We start from the raw sequence: 23,887 nt of genomic DNA, 5'->3' as shown, positions 1-23,887 counted from the left end.
TTAGATTTTTGAAATATTGTATATAATATTATTTGTATTTCATCACCTTATGTAACGATCCGACTGGTCGTTTTGCTTTTTAGAACTCCGTCCCCCTAAATAAAACTTCTCGTGCTTACTTTAACTAATTTACGACATGTGGGGATGATTGGTTCGGAATTTGGAAGAGTTTGGGTTGGAATAGACTCATTTGACTCCTTAAGATTTTCTTAAAAGGCTAAGTTTGACTTTGGACAATATTTTTAGCAAATGGAACCGGATTTGTGTTTTGACAGTCCCGAAGGGTCCGTAGGAAAATATGGAACCTGGGTGTATGCCCGGAATCGAATTCCGAGGTCCCTAGCCCGAGTAATGAATTTTTATTAGAAATTGTTAAACTAAAATTCTAAGAATTTAAAGAAACTAAATAATGATTGATCACGTTGGTATCAAGCTCGTATGTTGGTTCCGGATCCTAGTACAGGTCCAATATAACATTTAAGATTTGCCCACAAAATTTGGTGTCAATCCGAGTAGTATAAGTACGTTTCGGCACGTTAGAAATGAATTGAAGAACTTAAAGTTCATAAGTTTGATCCAATTGGTTTTAGGGGGTGATTCTTAGATTTAGCATTGTTTCGGGCGTTCCGAAGGTTCGAGCGGGTCTGTTTCATGATTTCAAATTTGTTGGTATGTTCGGACGGGCCCGGGTGCCCCGAGCGTCAATCGGACGAGGCTCGAGTGAAGTTGGAAAATTTGAGAAGAGCTGAAGCTTCAGATTGCTGTCATAACCGCACCTGCGGTTGGTCAGCCGCAGGTGCGAGACCGCAGAAGCGGTCGTCCTCTCGCAGATGCGGCCAAGGTAGGCCAGGCCTAAAACCGCAAAAGCGGCTTCAAGACCGCAGGAGCGGACCCAGCCCACTTGGCCAAATCCGCAAATGCGGCCTTCCTCTCGCAGAAATGGGACCACAGATGCGGAAATCACTAAAGCAGTGAGCTTCATTTATTTTGGGCTCTAATTCATTTGGCCATTTTTTACTCACCCATTGGGCGATTTTGGAGCTCTTGAGAGAGGATCTTCACCTAGCATCTTGAGGTAAGTTTACCCTACTTATTTTTAGTTTAATACTTGAGTCTTGGGTAGATTAACACGCAAAAATTAAGGTAAAATCATGGGGTTAGAGCAAAACCTAAGGTTTTGATAAAAGTTAGATTTAACCACGAAATTTATTATGAAAAGCGTTAGAAATCATATATTATTGATCCTTAGGTTATAGAGAACAACTTTCTTCGAAATTTTTTGGAATCCGGGCACGTGAGACCGGGGTTGGATTTTAGGAAACTTGTGTTTAAGGTTGGGAAATTGCTTAAATAGTTAGAACGCAATCTTGTGAGCTTGTATTGACTAGTTCCTACCTCGTTATCTAGTTTTGGATCGTTCGACTCCAAATTGAGAGTTTGAGCTCGTTCTTGGTATTGGAAGTATGCTTCGGAGCAAGGTGAGTCTCCTATCTAACCTTGTAATAGGGAATTGTCCCCATAGGTGATATAATCAAATAATTTGCCTTTAAATGCAGGGGCTACGTACGCACTAGGTGACTAGAGTCCGTGCGTAGCTACTATCATGCTAAGTTCGGGTAGTCTAGGACTCAAAAGCATGCTTTATGTGATATTCTTGCAACTTTATGTTAAATTTGGATTGTTTAAATCATGGTGATTATGGTAAATGAGACTAGTAAGAGGAACTTTATCTTTCTTGGCCTTTTTAAAGAGAAGTTGATATTTCTGTGAGTAATTGTTCCCAGTTACATATTCATGTCTGCTTGTTGTTGTGTTTAATTACATTTGACCGCGTCGCATGTTTGATTCACGAGCGGGGTAATAGATGCATCTATGGTTCGCGCCGTTCAACTCTTGGCAGTGCACAATTTACTTTTATGTTGGATCGGGCCGTACGACCTCGGCGCTATTTGCACATGCTTTACTCAGTATTTTTCTATGAATTGAGCTTTATTATTTGCCCTAGAATGAAAGTGGACAACTGTGATATTATCCAGGAGAGGACCTGTTATTTCTTTGTTCTAATTATTTGTTCTATCCATGCTCAGTATAATTCATTCTCATATTATTTGACCCTAGTAAGTGTCAAGTCAACCTCTCGTCTCTACTTCTTCGAGATTAGACAAGATACTTACTAGGTACATATTGTTTATGTACTCATACTACACTTCTGTACTTAATTGGACAGGATCTGAGGCAGGTACATCTAGTTACTAGTCTGGTGCGCATTCTTGATCAGTGTCTGAGACTTCCACAGTGAGCTGCTCCCCTTCCTGTGCCGTCTAGCAGCATGATGGAATCTCTCTTTATTTTTGGCTATCTATTCTATTTCAGACAGTAGGATGGATTTATTCTTTTGTATATTCTATTAGTTGCCCGTAAACTTGTGACACCAGATCTTGGCACACACATTAGTAGACTATTCTTTTGGGAATTGTATAACTATTTTCGTACATTGCTAATTATCATATGTTTTCAACTTCAAATTTAGAAATTTCTATATTTGTTTTAGTAAAGTGAAAATGAGAACTTATTAATACTTCCGCGTTGGCTTGCCTGACAAGAGTGTTGGGCGCCATCATGACCTGTAGTGGAATTGGGTCATGACACCTTATTTGCTATCTCATCCATAAAATTTCTTTTCCGTCTTGCATCTAATGTTGCTAATCACGCTTAAAAATACGAAAGGTGATTTTTGCATGTGATTCTTTGAGAGGAAAAAACTTATCTTTTTTGGTTTTTTAATTTTTATATGTATTTGGCTAATTTTGATAAGTCTATGACTAATGGCTAGAGGTTGGTAAGTTGAGACTTATTTGGGATATTTGTGTAGTTTTCCCAAAATAAAATAAACACAGAATCCAGGTGGGCTATATGTGTAAAGATCCATTTTCCTTGATGGGTTCACTACTACTTCTAGAGTATTGGGTTAGGCCCAGTTCCTAAAACAAGTCTAGGCCCACGACCCAGGATGCTAATTCAATTTATCATACGAAAAGGCCATTTATCGTACGCATTTCTGGTAACTTGCGTCGCTGTGCAACTCTTCATCTCCACAATCACAGAGAAATTCTTCGATCGTTGAAACACTAAAATATGGCAGCGTGGACGGCGGCGGCGCGGCAAGCCGCAACTTTCTCTCGGCTCTCCGCTTACAGATCAGTTAACACTACGAGCCAAGGCGCCCTCCTTATCCAGCGGCGCGGTCTAGCTGGCGGCGGTGGTAAATTTTCCTCTTCACTAGATTTTTCTTTAAATGGTATTGGAATGAATTTAGCTGAGGAGTGGAATTGATATAGGGGAGCCTTAGCTTAGTTGATTGATTGATAAATTTTGTTTAAATTTCTGGAACTTACATTGTACTTATATTCAATATTGGCGTTTGGTTTGTCAGTAGTAGAATTTTGTTTTATTAGACTTACTTGGCTTGGCTTGTCAAATTAGTAAAGGAGAATTCATATTCCACCCGTTCCATTCCATTTTAAGTGTCGTATTAGCCCAAAAATAAAATTTCAACAAATATGTGCTTTAGAAAATTACCTTCTCCATTTGTCATTTTAACATGGACAAATTTGCTGAAGCAAAGTTCTATCTATCAAACTTTTCATTCACTTTTCTAACTTAAAATTTAGCTGGAGCCAAATTTTCTTTCGTTATTCAAAATTCAATTGCAAATTTTATTCATCTTAAGAAAAGGTTTAACATTTTCAATGAAAATATCTTATAAAAGAAAGGCTTAACCTTTTTAAATATTGAACTAAACATGGCTACTAGATAAATCAATTCAAATAGATCTAAATAGCTAAATTTGTCTGTTGAACCTGACCTCCATCTCAATTCAACCTATTCGATGGTTGAGACATCTTCAAAGAGTTACTTTTTGTCTGATTTTAATGTTGATCCAAGTACACAATAGGATACACAATCGGAAGTAGGATTGCAAGAATCATAGGAGGAGACGCCAATACTCTTGTAACTTGACGTTGAAAATTCTGGCTTCGCCACTGCTTGGTAGCATTAAAAAGGAAGGTGGATTAGACAGTCGGAACCTGAAAGCACATAATAAGAGCCGTCTTATGAAATGGCTACAGAGATATACTATGGAATACTCTATGGAGTAATATGTGATAAATATAAACAAGATGGCTAATAGTGCAGGAAAAATAACCCTTAAGGGGTTGGGGTTTGAAAATCCATCATGGATGTTTTGGGAACCTTAGGCAGCTAACACAAGTATTAAGGTTGGAAATGGAAGGAAAATCTCATTTTGGAAGGGTTTTCAAATGTCTTTGTTGAGAATGCAGTTCAACACCACAAAAGCAATCAATGGCCATCTTTTTGCTCAAGTTAAGTTTTGTAACCCGTTTGCTGATTCAAACTTAGTTCACATTGGATTGAAAAGATATTTTTGAACCTTATCTTCAACAATTTGAAACTGAGAAAAATTGGAATGTGACTTGAAAATGGGGAAAACAGTGAGTAGAAATCTAATATCGAGTTCCTGGCTTTGTCTGTCATGTTCTACCACAAGCAAACAATGCGAGCTCTAATGCTTATGGCATTTAAAATATGGTTTTATAATGCATTCGTGTGATTCAGTAAAATCATTGATGTTTTTCTTTGTGATGCAGACCATCATGGTCCTCCAAAGGTGAACTTTTGGCAGGACCCAATGAGCCCATCAAAATGGAAAGAAGAGCATGTGAGTTTTTCAGAATGCTTACAATTTTCTTTTCTACTTGTTTAAGCTTTCTTGGGTTTATTTGGTGGTTAGCATCATCTTGCCTATCCTTGAAACAATCGAGCTTCCTGTTCGTCACTGTTATGACTTATTCTCTTGTTATTTTCACTGTTTATGACTTATTCTCTTGTTATTTTTTGATCTTATCGTCATGCTTGTGTTGTTTGGAGCCTTGGACTGCCGAATAACTTATATGCGTTTGGTCTTGAATTCTTCTGTCACTTAGTGGCCGTAAACCTAATTCTGGTAATACTTATGACATTGCTTGTGCCTTGTGAAGTGGAAGTTAGATGCTATTTGTAAGATTAAATGCTACATCTGTGCAATAGTTATGCATTCTGTCGTCAACTAAAAGGCAGAATTCTTGCAAATGCGCATGCAACCCTTGTTCCTCACTTCCTGCCACCATTCTACTCCCCGATAGTCCAATACTCTATGGGCCCTGGGTTCGTAAGCTCCCTTCCAATTCCCATTGCCCTAACCCTCCTTATCCTACCATAGCATCCAACCTCTCAAGATTGCCAATGGCGGCAGTTTGGAATAGGTTTTTCAGCAGTGGTGAGAGATGGTTTGGAGGAAAAGTGGGGATAAAAGCATTGGTCCCCTGGTGGTGAATGTGATTCATATCCATGAAAAAAAGAGAATCTATTTGGGTAGTGATTACTAGCCACTTCAAACTTATTGTTCCTAAATCTCGCAAAAAATTTACCAGTTTTTTCTCAAAAAGCTCGTAAACCTTCAGTGCAGAAGCAGGGACATTTGTATTTTAATAAGTTGGGAAAATTGGTAGCTACAACATGTGTTGGGATTGGAGTTGGGATGGATGCTTGTTGAAAAATGGTGGACAGAAACAGCTTGAGGGAGGGAGAGGAGTTTGTGATGGCCATCGAGGAGGTTGATGGAGGGGTGTCTAATTCCAGATTCTCTGTAGGGAGTTGTAGGCGGAGGGATAAGAGGTGATGCCAGAACTGCTTGTTGAAGGTTGAGACACTTTCTTCTTTTATTTAGGAAATTATTTTTCTCATTTTTACCCTTAAAATTTGTCATATGTTTTCATGTGATTTGGAGACGGCTGGGGACTATAAAAAACCGAATGTCGTAAATAGAGCTTGAAGGGTAATAATTTGAGGGATTGTTTCAGTTACTTGCAATTGTTTTGATTAATTCTCCATCATCTTTTCTGAAAGTATCATCTCCATTACCTGTAATTTGATCTGTCAGTATACTCAGTGGAGTTGTGTTGTTGTTGTTGTTCAGACATGGTGGCATTTCCTAACCTTATATAGAACAAAGAAGATAGTTTAGAATCAACAGTAACATACTTTAACATTTGTGCAGTTGAAGTGCATCCAAATTCCAAAAAGCTATTTATTACTCTATTAGTACCGGTTTGTGCAGACACTGTAATTGTTGATTGCATCACTCTTTATATCCTTTTGGGTGTAACATTATCAGAATTTGATTGAGTGTATGCTAATCACTAATACTTGGAGATGGTGTACATCATAAACTTGAAGTTTGATTATGAACTGACATCTAGTGCAGTTCGTGATCGTCTCTCTTACTGGTTGGGGTTTGGCTTTCTATGGAGGTTATAAGCTCTTCACAGGAGGAAAGAAAGAGAAGAAGGAATAGGTACACTTCTTTTGGTATTGAACAAGTTTTAGAAAACTTTGCCATAACACTTTGTTTGAATCAGATAGGAAATTTACTTTCTATATCCTATACTGAGACAAGTATTTGCTCTCTCATCCATCCATTATTGCCACTGCCTGTGGAATATGCTAGGTTTTATATCTATTATTTAAGAGTTTAGCTAGCTTTTACCTGATTGAAATTTGGACTTGTATTTACTGACACCTCAGACAAATTGATTGCTGCTATGGTGCCATTATTTGTATTATTAGAGCTAATTTAATCATGCAAATGTTATCATGTATAGATGTTGAGTGTGCGAACAAAATCCCACATTGGTAGCAGAAAAGATTGGGAGCCTACATATAAGGTGTAGGGATCTCCTAATGGTGTGATGCTTTTTAGGGAAAAGCATAAATCGGACAATATCACATCATGTAAGAATATCTTCGTGCTGGTTGAGCCCAACAATATATGGGTTATTTTTTCACCTTGATAAAAGCTGTTTTTCTCAAGCTACTTGAAATTTGATATTTTCTCTATATACCTGCTCTGATTTACTTGAATCTCTTTGCAGAAAGTTGGTGAATGATCACACTGATGTCGGGATCGTATCTATTCACCTGAAATAAAGTAGTTGCTAGGACTGTATGATCTCATTCAGGCCAATATGAGGTTGTAATTTATTGTTCCCTATCCATCCCATTCTTGCTTTGAACTTTGAGTTGTATATGAAATGTCTAACAATTAACTACGGGTTTTCTTTTCATGAAGTATTAGTCCATTTAATAACTTAGGTACCTATGCTATTGCGGTTTTTCTTCCACAAATACTTTAGTTCATCCTTTTGCAGAAGGACCATGAGTATGTTATCAAGACGGGCAGCACCAGGATCGTGTTCATATTCGTTGCATGTCTGCTATTGTTTTTATTGACATCCAAAATATAAAAGCGTGAGGTGGGGGATGGTGTCTAAAATCCAAAGAGAAGAACCCCCCACCTCTGGTTCTTTTTCTAAAAAAAAAACCCGCTTCCTTTTTCTTTTCTTTTGTTGCATATGCAGGCATCGTTGTTTTTGGGGTTCATTTAAATAATTTTTAATTGTCTATTGTTTAAAATCTGGGCAGCCAATTTTTTTCAGGGTGAAACTTTTTCATTTTCTGACGTAGAATTCTCATACTTGCGACGCATTGACGTGGCAAGTGACGTGTGATAATACCTCCCATGATTTATATTTTTATGAACAAGTCATAATAGCTTAGCTACTTTAATGTAACAAAATATTGTTTTGTGATTTTATTGTTCTTGTGTGTGTAACTTTCGATGATTATATATGGAAATAAATCCTCGTTCTTTCAAGAACTTACCACTCAAACAAATCTCTTTCAATCCTTTTACATTATCTGTACCTTAAGATTTATGGACAGAAGGTGAAAGCAATGCATGGGAAAATTTATGTTTCTAACTTAGCATTCAACTCCAAGTGTGAAACTTGGATTATGAGTGTTTACCTAGTAATATCGTTTTTGGTTTTCCCTTTTTCTTTTAAGCTCCTTATTTGACATGACTATTCTTTGATTCGGGCATCCCAACAAATTCTTGACTTCTCAAATGCACAGCGAATTATATTAAATATCGATTGAATTTTTCTGCACCATATTTTGACCCGCTTCTTCTTTGATTCGATTGCCCTTGCAAATCCTTGATTTCTCGAGTACACAATGGGATTTTAGTGTTGAGTCTGAGAAGTCCTATATATGCATCTCTACTTGTTCATATATTCTTTTATTTTGGTAAACAACATATTAGTTGATCATAAATTAAGGAATAATTGCACATTTCCCTTAAGGTTTTGACTTGTAAATTATAACTTGCCTTACTTGTGATTTCAAATACTAGTACATAAACCTTCTTTTGTTATTATTTTAAGTCTTATACTCTAGTCGTGTCAGTGGGAGTCTGCCATACACTTTCTATTTATTTAATTATATATTGTTATGCCCTCTTCGTTTCAACCTAAAGCAAACTGATCATAAAAGTGGATTTAAAAACTTGTTGGAAGATTAGGCAAACCATCATTTGTTATAACAAGTTAAAATACAATAACATAAAAATTCTTATTATCGCTAGTATATATAAGTTAAATCCTCAGAAGGCCATCAATGTACATATTAAGAACCTGAAGGACCCTCCGTGAATAAAATCTGATGAGAAGATTATAGACATGAATTCAACTAGTGGCGGATCCAGAATTTTCATCAAGGAGTGTCATAATATAAATAATTAGATATATCGAAAAGTGAAGGGAAGTTAACGTATAGTAAATATACATAAAATAAAAAAAATTATCTAGCAAAATAGTATAATTTTCCGGCGAAGGGGTGTCGCTTGACACCCTTTGCTTCAATGTGGCTCCGCCACTGAATTTAACAGCTCAAAAGTTAGAAAGAAGAACGAAAACACTTCACGCGATAGAATTTGTGAGCAAAAAGAATATCACACGTAAGATGCAAATTTGTGAACGAAAAGAACGTTTTTTTGGCAAAGAAGAAGAAAACTTTATTCATTACTAAGTAGCATGGTTACATGGTCTGGTCCTCCCATTGGGAGTAGATCTAGGCATACTAGTAAAAATAGCATTACAACCAAAAGAGGACATTACAGGGTTTCCCAGCATAGCCAAATTATTTAACACAACAATATTAGTGGTGGTAGTCCTAGTAACATTAATTCCTTCTTTGTCAGCCTGCACAATATCTCTAAGGTAGTCGGGCTGAATATATCTGACTATAGTAGACGTTGGCTTGCTGGATTCCATGTTGTGCCAGATTATGTGCTATCTTGTTGCCTTCCTTGAAGTTGTATAGGATTGGTGGATTCCCCAACATCTTCAGCCAGTACTTGTATTTAGAAATAAGTGCATTATAGGGTGGGGAATAAATAGATTCAATTAATGATGGTGTAGAAGCTAAGTCTGTCTCTATTTGAAGATTTGTGAATTGATAAGCTGCTGCTATTTGTAAGCCATATCATAATGCCTCAAGTTCAATATAGAGAGGAGATAGGCCAGTAGTTTTTTTAGTAAAGCCTAGAATCCATTTCCCAATCGAGTCTCTGAACACACCTCCTATCCCTCCTTGTTCCTTAAAAGCCCCATCTATATTTAACTTCAATTGGTGGATGGTGGGGGGTTCCCATTTGGTAATGACTTGTAAAGGTCTGTCTAGTTTGTTGCAGTTGATGTTACTACAATGCAGATATTCCATGGCTCTTGAGATAACATGATTGCTATCAACTGAGTCGCAAAGATTATGAAAGGTGCTCCTATTTCTATTTAGCCAAAGAAGCCAGAGAGTAAAGGAGAAGAGACAGTCCCATGTCAAAGAGTGGCATATGATTTGAGGTTTTTGCTTGTAGAGATTGTCCAGCCAGTGGGAAGATTGGGTGTCAATTGATTGTATGCTCACACCTAGAGCATCCCATAGTTGTTTTGCTATTGGGCAAAATAGAAAAATATGCTGTGGTGTTTCCTCAGTGGTGGGGCAAGCTGGGCAGTACAAGGGAGTGACAATCCCAATGTGACTCAGGAAGGTTTTTGTAGGTAATCGATTATGGTAGCATTTCCATAGGAAATATTTAAGCTTATTCCAAGTTTTTAGTTTCCAAAGCCAAGCAAAGTTTTTACTTTGGGTTTGAGTTGCATTAGAGGTGATAAAGGGATACACAGATTTTGTGGTGAAGATACCATCAATAGTGAGTGCCCATATCGGAGTATCAGTGTGGTTGTAGATATTTACAGGTTGGAGAAATTGAATTTCAGTTAAAATATGGGATGGTAGCTCAAAGGATAGTTGGGATAGATTCCATGTCCTGTTAGAGAAGATATTTGAAATATTGATAGTTTAATCTTTGTATGATAGGGGACCTTGGATCATACTTCGTATGCTTTTTGTACATGGAAGCCAGTTTGCATGCCAAAAATCCACGTGGGAACCATCTCCAATATGCCATGCAATAGCGTACTTACAAATGGTCCATCCTGTGAGGGTGTTTTTCCATATGAAGGAGTGAGATGTATCTGAGTATCGACCAGCGTATTTGGAATTAAAAACTGCTGCCCAGATAGCAGTGGGATGACTAAAGAAATTTCAAGTGAGGCTTGTAATAGCCGCTTTATTTTTATCCAAGGATTTTCTTATCCCTAGACCCCCAGCATGCTTGGGCAATGAGACAGTGTCCCATTTAATATAATGGATTTTTCTGGATATTTGGTTGCTACCCCACAAGAAATTTCGTTGAATTTTGTTAATTTGACGGTGGTTTTTTTTTTGGGCAACATGGTGTATTGCATAATATGGTTTGGGAGGGCATTGAGGGTGGTTTGAATAAGAGTAGCTCTCCCTGCTAGTGATAGGAATTGAATTTTCCAACCAGTTAGTCTTTTATTTAGATTGTCAAGGATGAAATTGTAATCCGTTGGTTTAGGCTTGTTAGTCAAGATTGGAAAGCCTAGATATTTCCCAAAGCTGTCACTAACTTTGATATTAAGGATGGCACACATTGAATTTTTTAGAGTAGTAGAGCAGTTATTTGAGAAGAGTAATTTAGACTTTGTGTGATTTATTTTTTGGCCTGACAATATACTAAAGTAGTCAAGACAACGCTTGATTGTGTAGCAGATTTCTCATTGGCTGCTGCCATTAGGGTTAAATCATCCACAAAGAATAAATGGGAGAGGGGTGACCCGTTTGAGCTAAGTTTGATAGGTAATCGACTTAGTGATTGATAAGAGTAGACAGTAGTTCAATACACAAGATAAAAATGTATGGTGACATAGGGTCACCTTGTCTAATGCCCCTTGATGGCTTGAAAAACTCTGTTTGGGATCCGTTGACAAGGACAACAATGCGAGAGGTAGTAATGCAAGCCATGATGAGTTTAGTGATTCTGGGTGGGAAGTTAAAGTAGTGGAGAGCTCTACGAATAAAAGACCATTCAATTCGATCAAATGCCTTTTCCAAATCAATTTTAAGGAGCATTTTTCCTTTGTTGCCTTTTATTTTCTTGTAGTGATGGATAATTTCTTGAATGAGAACGACATTATCAGCCACCCGTCTTCCTTTGAGAAAGCTTGATTGAAAAGGTCATATTAGGGTGTCCCAAAATGGTTTGAGACGGTTGACAATTATTTTAGTAATGACTTTGTAAGTTGTATTGCAATACCCAATTGGTCTGAAATTTTTCAGCTCGTTGGCATTTGGGAATTTGGGTATTAGACAAAGGAAGGTAGTGTTAAGCTGCTCAGGGATGGTGAGGTTTTCAAAGATGGAGTGACAATAGTCAGAAACCGTTTTATTTATAATGTGCCAATATTTCTGATAAAAGAATGGGTATAGTCTATCCAGACCTGGAGCTTTGAAAGGTTTAAATGAAAAAATAGCCCTAGTGATCTCATAGTTTTGTAGTGGTTTATCCAAGGCTAATAGATCAGTGACAGAGGATGAAATTGGGGAAGCATGAATGCTTACCTAACTGGATGATTCGTGACTTGTTTGGTAGGCATTTTGGAAATAATTATAGGCGTGTTGAAGGATTTTATCGGGATCATTAATCCAATTGTTATGATCATCCTTAAAAAAGGAGATACAATTTTTCCTTCTCTAATTAAGAACGCTTATATGGAAAAATTTAGTACTTGCATCCCCTTCACTAAGCCAATTTATACGTGACCGTAGTTTTCAATAATCCTCCTCTATTTTTAAGAGATCTATACTCATTAGTGAGGGTTTGCTCAAGATTTTTCAAGAAGGCACTCGTAGGATAGTGGGTGGATTTTTGGATCCCACTAAGTCTTGCTAGAATTGTTTTCTTTTTATTTATAACATCACCAAAAGTGTTGGCAGCCCAGTATTTTACTTTATTAGTGAAAAGGGCGGTAGTAGTGGATAAATTTTGGCCATTCCAGGTGTCCATGACCATGGAAGTAAATTCCGGCTGTTGGCACCAGTAGGTTTCAAGATGAAAGATACGATGAGTATGAAGCCTAGTGCAATGGGATAGTGAAATGACGAGGGGTGTGTGATCAGAATATGTCAAGCCATTGTTCATTAATAAAACACCTATCAAAATGAACAATGCTTGGGTAACAAAATGTCTTGACAAATGGCTTTTGATCAGATGTCTTGACAAAATGGCTTGACAAAATGTCAACTTATAGATGGGTAACAAAAGCATCAGGGTAATATTCAAGCCATTGTTCATTAATAAAACACCTATCAAGTTGTTGTAAAATTAAGTCGGAGCGATTATGTCTATGATTGTACCACGCGTATTTTGCCCCTTTAAAAACAAGATCTATAAGTTGACAGTGGTTAATACAAGATTGAAAACGTGAGGCTCTACTACGGTTAATAGGTCTACCTCCCTATATCTTGTTGACTAGACACTTCATTAAAATCACCACCTAGGAACCACATTCCTTTGTAATTATTAGCAATATTTTCTATGTTTAACCAAAGTTGAGACCTAATATTTACTTTAGTGCTAGCATAAACAGTACTGAACAACCAAGGTTGGTGATGGGGAAGTACCTGAATCATGGCATGGATTTCCTGACCATAAAGGAGTATATGACTGAGTTGGACAGTTGAGTCATGCCAAAGGATGGCAATTCCCCCAGGTTGACCATGAGCAGGGATCTCCACTATGTTGGTAAATTGAAAATCATCTCTAATGCCTATGTGATTGGTCATTCGAGTTTCCAGAAGGGCAACTAGAGAAGGGTTGTGAGTATTTAGAAGGTCCCTGAAATGGCGCTTGAATTCATCATTGTTTCCACCCTGATGTTCCAAATGACAAAATTGGGAAATCTATTCATTGAGGGATCGAGAGAGGGATGGTGTAGGACACTGCCCTTCACTGATGGTCTTAGTATGACTGCAAAGTTGTCTACTGCCTCATTTAATGGAGGCCTAATGTCGAGGGAACATTTGTACAGTTCCTGTGGGCACTTGAAAAAAACTTCTTGTCATCCATTGCCTGAAATAACATGATCTTGACTGCGTGTAGGTTTGAAATTTCTGTGAACGATGTTATGTTTAGTGCTGGAGCTATGGGGTCGAGGACATTCGTCAACCAAAGGTGGTTGATATAGTTTGACATTGCTAGCCTCATGCCATTTGAGATTAGTTGTGCTAGGATCTGAGGGTTTTTGAGGACAAATAGAACCTCTTGGTTCTGAATGTTCAGGGTGAAGAAGGCTGCCTGGCCCTGAAGCCCTTGTTCTAACCATGTTGTTGGTTGATGTTCCTATGGGAGGGAATTTGTGACATATATCGGTATATTGGTGTTGTGTATTTGATTGTCCATTCTGGATAGTATGGATGGACGTTGATGAGGGGAAAGTTGGTTTAGTGGTATTCTCCTCCGTGTGAGAAGTTGTGGTGGATTCATATTATGAAGGGGAAAATGTAATGTTAGGAGGAACTTGGGGTTCGTGAGGCAATGATTGAGTATCTATTATAGGGGATTGGGTTTGCATGTTATGTTCAGTTACTTCCGACCCTAGATTATCCGTCATTAGGGAGTTTGTTTGTATGGCCACATGACCAGTGTTGGATGACAAGTCATCTAGGGGTGTAATAGAGGAATTATGAAGAAGAGATGGCGTGCTAGTTAGGTGATTAGGAGGTGGGACTGCTGGTTTACCTAGAGTGGTATAGCTGCATGCATCCTTTTAGCCATGTGGAGACCCAAGTTGGGGAGTAGGGGAAGGGTTTCATGTAGGAAAGAATAAGCAATGTTTGTGGATTGGCTATGCATTATTCCATCCAAATCCATTATGAAAAATTCATCTACCCTTGTTAAATTATTATTATCAGATAGTAGTGATGAAAACTTATTAGAGGTTGGAACAAAAGTGATAGTATTAGTATTAAGACTGTAAGGCTTTTTAGAAGATTGATAGTTAGTCTCGTTCATAATTAGTTGCTCAACAGTATTAGAAGTTTTAGGATCCGTTAGTCTTTTATTTAGATTGTCAAGGATGAAATTGTAATCCGTTGGTTTAGGCTTGTTAGTCAAGATTAGAAAGCCTAGATATTTCCCAAAGCTGTCACTAACTTTGATATTAAGGATGGCACACATTGAATTTTTTAGAGTAGTAGAGCAGTTATTTGAGAAGAGTAATTTAGACTTTGTGTGATTTATTTTTTGGCCTGACAATATAATAAAGTAGTCAAGACAACGCTTGATTGTGTAGCAGATTTCTCATTGGCTGCTGCCATTAGGGTTAAATCATCCACAAAGAATAAATGGGAGAGGGGTGACCCGTTTGAGCTAAGTTTGATAGGTAATCGACTTAGTGATTGATAAGAGTAGACAGTAGTCAGGGTGAAGAAGGCTGCCTGGCCCTGAAGGTCTACCTCCCTATTTATCTTGTTGACTAGACACTTCATTAAAATCACCACCTAGGAACCACATGCCTTTGTAATTATTAGCAATATTTTCTATGTTTAACCAAAGTTGAGACCTAATATTTACTTTAGTGCTAGCATAAACAGTACTGAACAACCAAGGTTGGTGATGGGGAAGTACCTGAATCATGGCATGGATTTCCTGACCATAAAGGCGTATATGACTGAGTTGGACAGTGGAGTCATGCCAAAGGATGGCAATTCCCCCAGGTTGACCATGAGCAGGGATCTCCACTATGTTGGTAAAGTGAAAATCATCTCTAATGCCTATGTGATTGGTCATTCGAGTTTCCAGAAGGGCAACTAGAGAAGGGTTGTGAGTATTTAGAAGGTCCCTGAAATGGCGCTTGAATTCATCATTGTTTCTACCCTGATGTTCCAAATGACAAAATTGGGAAATCTATTCATTGAGGGATCGAGAGAGGGATGGTGTAGGACACTGCCCTTCACTGATGGTCTTAGTATGACTGCAAAGTTGCCTACTACCTCGTTTAATGGAGGCCTAATGTCGAGGGAACATTTGTACAGTTCCTGTGGGCACTTGAAAAAAACTTCTTGTCATCCATTGCCTGAAATAACATGATCTTGACTGCGTGTAGGTTTGAAATTTCTGTGAACGATGTTATGTTTAGTGCTGGAGCTATGGGGTCGAGGACATTCGTCAACCAAAGGTGGTTGATATAGTTTGACATTGCTAGCCTCATGCCATTTGAGATTAGTTGTGCTAGGATCTGAGGGTTTTTGAGGACAAATAGAACCTCTTGGTTCTGAATGTTCAGGGCGAAGAAGGCTGCCTGGCTCTGAAGCCCTTGTTCTAACCATGTTGTTGGTTGATGTTCCTATGGGAGGGAATTTGTGACATATATCGGTATATTGGTGTTGTGTATTTGATTGTCCATTCTGGATAGTATGGATGGACGTTGATGAGGGGAAAGTTGGTTTAGTGGTATTCTCCTCCGTGTGAGAAGTTGTGGTGGATTCATATTATGAAGGGGAAAATGTAATGTTAGGAGGAACTTGGGGTTCGTGAGGCAATGATTGAGTATCTATTATAGGGGATTGGGTTTGCATGTTATGTTCAGTTACTTCCGACCCTAGATTATCCGTCATTAGGGAGTTTGTTTGTATGGCCACATGACCAGTGTTGGATGACAAGTCATCTAGGGGTGTAATAGAGGAATTATGAAGAAGAGATGGCGTGCTAGTTAGGTGATTAGGAGGTGGGACTGCTGGTTTACCTAGAGTGGTATAGCTGCATGCATCCTTTTAGCCATGTGGAGACCCAAGTTGGGGAGTAGGGGAAGGGTTTCATGTAGGAAAGAATAAGCAATGTTTGTGGATTGGCTATGCATTATTCCATCCAAATCCATTATGAAAAATTCATCTACCCTTGTTAAATTATTATTATCAGATAGTAGTGATGAAAACTTATTAGAGGTTGGAACAAAAGTGATAGTATTAGTATTAAGACTGTAAGGCTTTTTAGAAGATTGATAGTTAGTCTCGTTCATAATTAGTTGCTCAACAGTATTAGAAGTTTTAGGATCCGTTAGTCTTTTATTTAGATTGTCAAGGATGAAATTGTAATCCGTTGGTTTAGGCTTGTTAGTCAAGATTGGAAAGCCTAGATATTTCCCAAAGCTGTCACTAACTTTGATATTAAGGATGGCACACATTGAATTTTTTAGAGTAGTAGAGCAGTTATTTGAGAAGAGTAATTTAGACTTTGTGTGATTTATTTTTTGGCCTGACAATATAATAAAGTAGTCAAGACAACGCTTGATTGTGTAGCAGATTTCTCATTGGCTGCTGCCATTAGGGTTAAATCATCCACAAAGAATAAATGGGAGAGGGGTGACCCGTTTGAGCTAAGTTTGATAGGTAATCGACTTAGTGATTGATAAGAGTAGACAGTAGTCAGGGTGAAGAAGGCTGCCTGGCCCTGAAGGTCTACCTCCCTATTTATCTTGTTGACTAGACACTTCATTAAAATCACCACCTAGGAACCACATGCCTTTGTAATTATTAGCAATATTTTCTATGTTTAACCAAAGTTGAGACCTAATATTTACTTTAGTGCTAGCATAAACAGTACTGAACAACCAAGGTTGGTGATGGGGAAGTACCTGAATCATGGCATGGATTTCCTGACCATAAAGGCGTATATGACTGAGTTGGACAGTGGAGTCATGCCAAAGGATGGCAATTCCCCCAGGTTGACCATGAGCAGGGATCTCCACTATGTTGGTAAAGTGAAAATCATCTCTAATGCCTATGTGATTGGTCATTCGAGTTTCCAGAAGGGCAACTAGAGAAGGGTTGTGAGTATTTAGAAGGTCCCTGAAATGGCGCTTGAATTCATCATTGTTTCCACCCTGATGTTCCAAATGACAAAATTGGGAAATCTATTCATTGAGGGATCGAGAGAGGGATGGTGTAGGACACTGCCCTTCACTGATGGTCTTAGTATGACTGCAAAGTTGCCTACTACCTCGTTTAATGGAGGCCTAATGTCGAGGGAACATTTGTACAGTTCCTGTGGGCACTTGCAAAAAAACTTCTTGTCATCCATTGCCTGAAATAACATGATCTTGACTGCGTGTAGGTTTGAAATTTCTGTGAACGATGTTATGTTTAGTGGTGGGATGATCTGCTCTTACCCCACCATTCCTTCCTCTTCTTGTACGGGTGCATTGTGATGGAGATAGGGTTGTGCTTGGTGAATATCCATCGGTGGTGGGAAGTGTTGTGGTATAGGCTGCCATGCATGAATCAATGGAGGAGTGTTTTGATCCTATGGAGAAAAGAATGGAAGATAGTAGAGGAGCTGCATGTTCTGCAATGGATTGTAGTGGTGTGGAAGGTTCCAATGGGCTTGCATCTTGTGGAGTAGACAGGTGCTAGTGCTGGAGCTATGGGGTCGAGGACATTCGTCAACCAAAGGTGGTTGATATAGTTTGACATTGCTAGCCTCATACCATTTGAGATTAGTTGTGCTTGGATCTGAGGGTTTTTGAGGACAAATAGAACTTCTTGGTTCTGAATGTTCAGGGTGAAGAAGGCTGCCTGGCCCTGAAGCCCTTGTTCTAACCATGTTGTTGGTTGATGTTCCTATGGGAGGGAATTTGTGACATATATCGGTATATTGGTGTTGTGTATTTGATTGTCCATTCTGGATAGTATGGATGGACGTTGATGAGGGGAAAGTTGGTTTAGTGGTATTCTCCTCCGTGTGAGAGGTTGTGGTGGATTCATATTATGAAGGGGAAAATGTAATGTTAGGAGGAACTTGGGGTTCGTGAGGCAATGATTGAGTATCTATTATAGGGGATTGGGTTTGCATGTTATGTTCAGTTACTTCCGACCCTAGATTATCCGTCATTAGGGAGTTTGTTTGTATGGCCACATGACCAATGTTGGATGACAAGTCATCTAGGGGTGTAATAGGGGAATTATGAAGAAGAGATGGCGTGCTAGTTAGGTGATTAGGAGGTGGGACTGCTGGTTTACCTAGAGTGGTATAGCTGCATGCATCCTTTTAGCCATGTGGAGACCCAAGTTGGGGAGTAGGGGAAGGGTTTCATGTAGGAAAGAATAAGCAATGTTTGTGGATTGGCTATGCATTATTCCATCCAAATCCATTATGACAGATTCATCTACCCTTGTTAAATCATTATTATCAGATAATAGTGATGAAAACTTATTAGAGGTTGGAACAAAAGTGATAGTATTAGTATTAAGACTGTAAGGCTTTTTAGAAGATTGATAGTTAGTCTCATTCATAATTAGTTGCTCAACAGTATTAGAAGTTTTAGGCTTAAAAGCTAATTTTTGTTAGAAATTTACTTGATGCCACATCAAATATATTGACACTGATACCTGGTTATTTTTCTTGATTTTTGACCAGTGATGGAGTGACAGTGTATCGCTTGTGCTTGTTTCCTTTGGGAAATGACACTGTTTGCCACAAATCCTTACTTGTTTGCCCCTAATTACCTATTGAGTTAGTGGAGATGACCCAAGGTCTTGCCTGTGTCTGTTTCACTGATTCTGTTTTAGGGTAAATGCATGAAGGTGCTGTGTGGCCCAATCAACCACATGCTTTACACAAAAAGTTTTCTCCTTTGTACAGTAATTGTTGTATATGTGCACCAATTTGAACTGTAGTTTGGACCGGCTGGTCTAGTGGTACTTGCACACACAGTCTCGCATACCTTCCTCTATTGTTGAGCTTGTACAAACATCTATACGCAGTAGCTTCCCAATTGAGTTCCAATTCTTCCAAGCACTATCCCATCATAGAACTCTGTTGGTAACTGAGGAAGACGAATCCAGACAGCTGAGTATACTTCTCTAGCTTTGCTAGCAACAAAATTAGGCTCCCACCTTCGAACAGAGAGGTAGTGACCATTAACAAACCACAATGCTTGTTGTAAAGCTTTTTCCATGTTTTCTTCCATGGTAAATTTTACTACGTAAAAGTCTGATCCTAGATCAATTAATGGAAATGGTTCATTTGGTTTCCAAAGGTCTTGAATCTTTCTTTTTAGGTAATGATGGACTACTCTCTTACCCAGGAGCTTGATTATTAGAGAGAATTTTCATGGTGAATACATTCGTTCCCTGTCCTCGTCTGTTAGAGAGATGTGTTTGAATTGGAAGGAAAGAGGTTCATGGGAGGATTCATCCCTTATTGGCTCAGAATAATCAAGCATGTTGATGTTGGAATTAATAAGAGTGGCCGTTATAATTTCCTGGGAGAGTAATTTATCCTTAAATGAGGCAGCGTTTGAAGTATTTGGGGTGGAGTTATTAGATGACATTGAATGATCAATAAGTAAATCTGCTGGTTTTGGTGGAATGGATGCATGAGGTATGGTTCCAGCTGTTTCTGGGTTCATTCCTGGGAAATGAATCTAGAGTTTAAGGGTGTGGGTGAGTAGAGAGAAGGCAGAGAGTTTTCTCTCACTAACAAAAAAAATGTTTAATACACCTTAGACATTAAAATTGAAGCTTCTCTTGTATAAAGGGAATTCAACAAATACATTATTAAAAAAAAGGGAACTTGTTATCTATATATTAAAAACAAAATTTCAAAAAGGAGATTCTATTGAACTCCCTTTAGACCACATAGCTCCGCCCTCCACTCCAGTAAAACTTTTGTCATAAGTAATACAAAATCCCGATGATCATCAAGGAGTAGGTTCTATGAGTCACGAGCAAGTTTAGTGGAGTCTTACGGATCGGTACGAAAATATTTGTACTTATCTTCGAGATATTATGGAACTTTATGGACCCGTAAAATGGTATAGTTGAATTTATACGTGGTTTATAAACGAGTGAATCAATTTGATCCTAAAATGATAAATAAATTAGACAAAATATAAGATTTAGCCTTGAAGTTGAGATAAAATAGCAGAAATACTGGTTCCGGAAGCAGAGGCAATAATAACAATATGAATAAGCAAGAAAGTAAAATTTTATTAAGCTTTTGATAGAATGTAGTGTATGTTTGTCAGAAAATTCGTGTCCTCTCCAATGATTGTAGAGCTCATTATTTATAGTTGCACCTAGGGAACAAAGTCCTAGAATCAAGCCCCAATTAAATAATAATTATGAGTGCGATTGAAGAATGCATAATAGTAGGCAGTGAATGACATATTCTCTGTAACGGACCGCGCACTTAATGCTATAAAATATTCTTCATTAAATACTACCGGTGGTATGTGTTTAATTCGCCTTTATGAATGTCATTCTCTGTGAGATCGTTGTCTTCAGACTCGATTGTCTTCTGCCTTCGGCTCCACGTATCGCTTTATTATGTGATTATTAAATATGAACATATTTTATCCTATATAGATAGTCCCCCTGCTTTCTGGTGGCATAACCTTGTGTTATCGGGAAGTTGGTAGAGATACCCTTTTTGGCGGGAAATTCTCTGACCCTCTCTGAAAAGTTTTCGACGGTTGATTAGACGCACGTCTCTCCGTATTTAATGCCCCGAACACGCGTCATCTCACGATCCAACAACACTTTTACCGGTTATCGAGGTTATGGCTATGATTTTAGCCGCCTATTCCTTTACTTATACGCATCAAACTTCTTCATTTACACTTCATAATTTTTCAAACTTTCTCAAACTCTCTTTACTCAACTCGTATTTGCCTTCAACTTTCTCTAACCTTCTTTTTAGAGAAAACCCTTTTCTACCTTTTGATAACAATGGCTTCTTCTTCCAAAAATCCTAGTTCCTCAAAGAACAACGGTAAATTTGATGATGCTTCTCCTCCTACGGTGAGCACCATTATTCCAAGAAGTCTTATCATAACTAAGGATTTCGAAGAAAAATATCCTTCCGCTAACCCTCGCACGTGAGCTGTTAGTTTGTATCCTTCTTCCATCTGTCCTTCCAGTATTCTTGTTGTGAAGAAAGACTGCCATTACCCTGATCTAAACATCATCGATCCTGACCTGGCGGAGCAGATAACCTTACCCAAGAAGGGTTTCACATATTTTTATACGTATCCCTTCACTTTTGGGTCGTTCTCTTTGAGTGTGGAGCTTGACTCTATTATCGTGGAGTTCTGCATCCGTTACTAGGTATGCCTGGAACAAGTAAGTCCTTTTGTATGGAGGAAAGTTGCTTATCTTCAACGTCTATACGAGGAGACAGGAGAGGAGCTCACCCTGGCTCGATTAATGAATCTTTATTCCCCCAAGATTTTTCACGGGGGAATGATAAATTTCAGCAAACATGGCCACCATGCTCTGCTAACCAGCATGGATGATGATCACGACCGTGGGTGGATGGAGAGGTTCGTTGCAATTGCCACCAGAGACATCATTCCGGCCATGACTCCATCCTTTCCGGAATTATGGAACCGTACTTGTAAGTTTACCGTTTTTCCCATTCTAGTTAGAGGTTGCCCCATGCTATTACTAACCCGTCTTATTTCACTTTTTTTAAGAACCCAGTGGACATCACTTAGGGTTGAAGGCTCGGACCAGTGGGTCAAAGAAATTTTGGATGTCACCATGCCTGAGACCCGCACGTGGAAAGAACTGGCCCTTAAATATGGGTGGAAGGCCAAAAATCATGGTAAGTCGAACTCATCTTGTTTTTACCTTTCGTCTAGGAAAGTTGATTAACCTTTCTCTCTAGTTGAATTCAGGTCTATCCCAGGGCTCAATTATCGTCTCCGAGGAGGACGTTTTGGCTGATTCTGCTGACGCGACGATACTGCTACAAGAGCCTTTCACCAGAATAGGTGTCTTTGGGCATATTTCTGGTGCAAGTGCTTCTTCTCTGAGTCCCCGACTGGAGAACAAGCAACCAAAAAGGAGACATTCCTTCGCGACCGGGGGAAAAATACAAAGGTAAGGAGTGTCGCTCCCCAGTCATCTTCGGATGCTGTGGTGTTGAGCACCGTGCCCAAGCCGACCATAGACACCATGGTGATCGACGATGATGGAGAAGCCATTGATCTTGGGGCTTCCCTACATAGAAGACGATGACTTCACCAGCTCAACATAATGCTCAATCTGTTGAGTTAGTTACACCAACCGAGGACGATGCCTCAGCACTCTGGGGGAGTATGATATGGTCGAAAATGCTAACTCTCACTTTCGGATCCCAGTTTCCATGCCCGGTACCGCGAGGCTGAGTACCGGGTCCTTTCCGTCTTCGGTTGATGAGCGACCAACAACTAGCACTGCATTTGCTGCAGCTGCTTCTCAACCTACAATGCCATTAACTTCATCTCCTTTTCACCAACTCTGCCTTCGCCACCAGCAACTGCTACATCATCTCCACCGGTTATAGTTGCCCGAAAGGAGAATATCCCTCCTCCCGAATCCCCAGTTCATGGGAATTTTGGGCATAAGTAATCTGCCCCCTCTGAAGATCCCCTAAGGAGGACGAGCATCACCTTCTCGGTTTCTACCAGATGCCGTATGTTATCCCGGCTAGTGGAACTTACTAATTGTCTAAGGCCTTTGGCTTCAGAAAAAGATAGGAATAAAGTACAAACTCTCTCGGGAGAATGTTTGTTGAACAATACCATGCACAATACAACAACAATATAGTCTTTATTTCCTCTGTTGTTTCTTCTATCTTTGTTATGGAAAGGTTTTGAGTTTGCATTTTTGGTTTGCAGGCCAACTTCCTTGCTTGCGAGGGCCTTCAAAGGCTGATCTTTGATAAGGAGGAACTTACCTCTGAGTGGGATCAACTTTTGGCTGAGAAAAACTAGACTACTTCTTGCCTCTCAGAACTGGAAGCACGAGCTGCTGAGGCCGTGGAGTTGGAGGCTCGGTTTCAGTAAAGCAAGAAAGAAGTAGTGACCCTTAGCTAGAAGACCGCCTAGTTAAGGGTGCAATTTGAAGAATCTAGGGCCAAATGGGTTGAAGTCCATAATGCCATTCTTGTTGTATTCGATCATTAGGCTGCCTCTGTAGAAAGATTGAATAATTTTGAGGCAGCCTTAAACTGCAAAATCAAAGAAGTTACTACTTCCAAGGAGAAGTATGCCCGGTTGGAGTCCGTGACTCCGGGCCACTAGATCCGCGCAGGACAACCTTTCTGCCGAGGTTGACCAACGTAAATAAGAATTTCAGTGCCGAGCGACTTCCCTCATTGTTTAAAAAATACATTTTATGTACAACATGAGGAGAAAAGCATTGGAAGAGGCCAAAACGAGTGTCATCGGCTTCGATGCCGAAATCTCCAAGGCCCGTGCACTGAGTCAACTGCCCGAAGAGGTCTTATGCTCCTGACTGATGCTACCGACTCTTTTGGTTCCTATTCCAAATTCTCGAGAACTGAAGAAGAACCAGAAGGTGACGATGTAGAAGGCCAAAATGGTGAAGGCCAAGATATTGAACCATCGGCGAATCCACCCACATCTCCTGGGGCTGCATATGCTTCTCTTCCTCCGGGTTCCGGAGATACATCGGCTTATTTTTGCTTTCTTTTCTTTCTTATATATTTGTACCTATA

The sequence above is a fragment of the Nicotiana tabacum genome, chromosome 8 (genome assembly GCF_000715075.1).
Source record: "Nicotiana tabacum cultivar K326 chromosome 8, ASM71507v2, whole genome shotgun sequence".
NCBI classification, from domain to species: Eukaryota; Viridiplantae; Streptophyta; class Magnoliopsida; order Solanales; family Solanaceae; genus Nicotiana; species Nicotiana tabacum.
The sequence above is the reverse complement of the archived record's forward strand: the minus strand, read 5'-3'. Positions refer to the sequence as shown.